Here is a 4,321-nt window from a genome sequence, read left to right as displayed (position 1 = left end):
AAGCAGAAGAAACGTCCTAGGATGCTTCTGCCCCAGTTCACCCATGGAGCCCCACACCACTCATCATAGGATGTAGGGAGACTTCTGCTGGGGCTCCATGGGCAAATTGGGGCAGCAGCATGGTGGGACACTGCCGCCACCCACACGCAAGCCACCCTGTGTTCCATTAGGAACAATGGGGCTTTGGAGGAGTGGTGACACTTTTCCACATGGGATGCTCTCTCTGCTGCCCAGATTCGCTATGAAGGCTGGCAAATCATGACATGGGACCTCATCAGTGTGATGGGATCCTAAAAGAGTCTGAGAAGAGACGTTAATCTTTGTGAGAGGCCAGTAGAAAATTTCTACTTCCAAAACAATTAAGAAGAAGTTTTGACTTATGCCATTATAAGGTACTGACAGGATGCTAGACATTGTTCAAATTGGGAAAGTAAATAAAATTATCAATAAAATCTATTTATTATTTATTTACTGTATTTATATTCCACCTTTATCCTTTGTGGACTCAAGGTGGCCAATAATCACACACTTTGGTCACAATTTAAAACAGATACAAATGCAAACATTAAAAGATAAATAGTAGGCATTAGGCTTGTCCGATCGATGGAAAAAATGTTTCAATTCTCGTTTCTAAAGTAGGGGGTGCCGGCTCTTCGATATAGAAATTATTTCTTAATTTTTCACCCAAAATTTTCAGATATTTCCGAAAATTCGTAATGTTTCTAAAATGTTTCTAAAATGGCGGACGCGCATGCGCAATCACCAAAAAACAGGAAACCGGGGGGGACTTTTCTGGGGGTCTCCCGCCCTCATTTCTTGAGCTATTCTCATCAAATTTGGTACAGTGGGAGAACACATTCCACACTCTTTGCTCAACAAATTGCAGAATGTTTCCTGTCTCCTATTATTTTTGGCGAATTTTCATAACTTTTTATAATACACTATTTTTCAATATTTGAAGAAACCTGTTCCTGGTTTGAAAGTCTTATTTCCTGTTCAATTGGGTTCTTATCACTGTAAAAGTCCCTCTTCTACTTGTGTAGACTTTGGATTAGAAATGCAGCACACGCCAAGCAATGCCTTGACAGGATTGGCAACGTCCTTTGGAAACTATAAATTGCCTTTGAACCTTTTGATCAATGGTGTCCCTGGCTGACCTTGTGATTGCAAAAATGAAACTGTGGCTGAGGACTTTGGATTAGAAATGCAGCACACGCCAAGCAATGCCTTGACAGGATTGGCAACGTCCTTTGGAAACTATAAATTGCTGTGGACCCTCTATTGAATCAAATCAATGTCTGACTTTGTGATTTCAGAAATAAAACTCAGCCCAAGGCTTGGGAATAGAAACGGAGCGTGAGGGAAGCAATGCCTTGGCGGGTGCCCCACGTCCTTTGGAAACTATTTCTTCCAATGTACCCTTTAGGTTTGAAAACAATGTGTGTCTTTGTGATTGCTGCAATAACACTCAGCCCGGGGGCTTGGGATTACAAACGGAGCGGGAGGGAAGCAATGCACTTGCAGGAACGCAGACATCCTTTGGAAACTATTATTTTCAAGTCCCCCCCCCTTTCAGGATTGCAAAGAAGGGCTGTCAGAGACAGAACGCCAGCAAGTAAAACAAAACTCAGTTTATTGAGGTTACAGAACTAAAAACGCCCGTAGGAAACAAAGAACAGGGCAAACACTTGACTTCAGTGGGATAAATAACAAAAAACAGCTCAGTTTGAGCTTAAATGGTTCAAAGGGATAAACCGGGTTAAACAGCAGTGTAATCCGGATTAAATCAAAGTGCTTACTTCAGCTTGGCAAACAATGCAAACAAAAGAGGATCAACAGGAGTCAGAATGTAAACAAAAGACTGGTAACAGATTCCTCTCTGCTACTCAGAAACAGCAGGGGAGTAAAACAGGCTTGTTTATTCCTCCCTGCAGCGAATGAAAGCGTGGTCGTAGTCAGGATTCAGGTTTAGGGTAACGGCAGTCAGCAGGGTCCCAATCCGGTCCAGAAGATCAATAGCCAAGCGTAGTCGTCAAGGAATCCAAAGGTCTCACCGATAGCCAGCAGCAGGGTTAATCCGGAATCGTAGTCAGTCAGTCCAGCGTCAATCCAGTGTAAGTAGGTATTGCCCGTCAAAAAGACGACGGAGGTTCAAGCTATCAAGATTAAACACAAGTTGCACAGAGAAAAACCCCACACAGTTCCTCCCGCCGTCAATGCCCAATGTCCTTGGTAAACTTACGTATCCAGTAGCGAATCACACCCGTCTTCAGGAAGTTCCCAAACAAAAGCCCAAGCGTCCGTCCAGATTACCTTGCCCAACGCAATTAGACATTGGTCCCAAACCCCATTTTATCCCAGTTCAAGCTCATCATCGCTGTCAGCTGCCATCCCAATTCCAGACGCCCCAACATCATCATCCTCATCAGAGTTTAAGCACCTACGACTACGCCCCACAGCATCCCCAGCTGTGGATCCCGCTCCATCCCTCCAACCAGTCCATGGGTCTGATCCTGCAACCCGCCAATCACCTCCCACGCTTTCATTGCCTGTTTCCCCAACACCCAAGTCCTCCCTCACACGAGTCCATTCCATGTCATCCTCCTCCGAGCTGACCATCTCTTCCTCCAAACCCTGAGAAAAACCCTCAAATGAGTCCTCATCTGTCGGCTCTGCAAACAAATCTTGGAGACGTTTTCTTTCACGCTCCTCGAGAGTGTCTGACTCTCGAGGAGTCTTACGACCCCTTCTTCCATTACCAGAGCCTGAAGGCTCAACCATAACAAGGGCTGATGTGGTGATTGCTAAATTCCAAAAAAGAAAACAGAAAGGCAAAGGGACTCCCTCTGGAGTAGAAAAGTAAAGCACCCCAAGCTCTGCACTTGCAGGAACGCAGACGTCCTTTGGAAAATAAAAGTTCCCTAAAGCCACAGAAAGGACTCTGCCACAAGCCCCAAGCCAATTTCCTAAAAAAAACACAATATCGAACCAGCAACAACAGACAGACACTCTACCGCCTATAGCCAGAACAGTCACTTAGCCCTCTCTCCCCCAAGCAAGCAAGCAGCTTCCCAGCGCGCGCGAACCACCCTCTCTCCTCGGTATCCTAGCCCAGAATGGCTTGGCTCAGTTGGGGAGGGGATTTTTATAAAGATCCTCCACGTGGACGCGGAGGACGCTAGCCCCCACCTTTTTCAGCCATTGTGGAAGTCTCTGATTGGCCAGGGAGCAGTAGCCATGTTAGGCTGCGCTAGGCTCCCATTCATGTTAGGTTGCAGAAACAAAACAAAAAAATTTAAAAAAAATTTAAAAAATATTAAAAAAAAAATTTGGAAGGAAAAAATTTAATGAAAATTTCAAGAAACAATTAGAGAATGGGCCAACGATGGTTCGAATTACATTGCCAGTTGCGCCCAGGGAAAACGTTTCAATACTCGTTTAAAAAAACGAGAACAATCCGAAATAATTACGAAATGAGAAACATAACGAAAATTTGGACAACCCTAGTAGGCATGTGTGATCCAAAGAAAAACGGGTTCTAAACTGTACTAAAATGTAGGGGGTGCTGGTGCTTCATTTCTAAAGTCCTTTCTGAATTTTGGGGGCAAACATTTTGAAAATTTATGAAACTTTCTAATCTTTGTAAGTACCTTGTTAATGGTGGTCAATGCATGCGCATTAAGGAAAACATTATTGTCAATGGGGAAATTGAGGGGCGTCTCTCTCACTTATTTTTTAAGCTATCCTGATGAAACTTGCTACAGTGGTAGAACACATTTACCACTGTTAGCTCACCAAATCTCAGAATGTTTAATTTATCCACAGATTTTGGTGAATTTTCAAAGTTGTTGTAAAAAAATAATAATAAAGAATTTCTGTTCCTGGTTTGAAAAGTGTTATTTCTGTTTCATTGGGTTGTCTTTGTCATTGTCCTACTTCAGAAACTTTGTTTTTGTGGCAGAAACTTTGTTAAATTGGTGGAGAGAGACGCAACAAAGCAAAATGTGTTATTTATAGGTCAATTCCCTTGTGCAAAGACAAAGTTTGGGCAGTGTAATAAAATTTCACCATGTTTTATGACAGAATCAATTAGGAAATGACATTTATCACCCAGAAACAAATATCATAGTGCAGACACAATCAAGGGACATCTAGACTGACCTTCTTTTGGGCAGAAAGGCACCATCCAAATTCTCCTGACATTCAATTAATATGCTTTCTCTATTGAGTTGGAGAGAAACCCCAACTCAATAATTTAGATCATTATTTTTTCCAGCCCAACACAGAGAATTGTTTACTTATTAGAGAGATCATAGAATCA

At 42.8% G+C, this 4,321-nt stretch overlaps 1 long non-coding RNA gene across 1 annotated transcript; it reads right to left on the bottom strand.

Moving 5' to 3' along the window:
• Positions 1-1,616: 1,616 nt before the first annotated feature.
• Positions 1,617-2,930, bottom strand: LOC134295436 (uncharacterized). Its single transcript, XR_010002002.1, has 2 exons — positions 2,243-2,930; positions 1,617-2,156 (listed from the first exon to the last, which is right to left on the bottom strand). It is a non-coding gene; the product is annotated as an uncharacterized LOC134295436 (long non-coding RNA).
• Positions 2,931-4,321: the final 1,391 nt, after the last annotated feature.

Source organism: Anolis carolinensis, chromosome 1, assembly GCF_035594765.1.
Source record: "Anolis carolinensis isolate JA03-04 chromosome 1, rAnoCar3.1.pri, whole genome shotgun sequence".
Lineage (NCBI taxonomy): Eukaryota > Metazoa > Chordata > Lepidosauria > Squamata > Dactyloidae > Anolis > Anolis carolinensis.
This window is presented reverse-complemented; position numbering and strand designations above follow the sequence as displayed.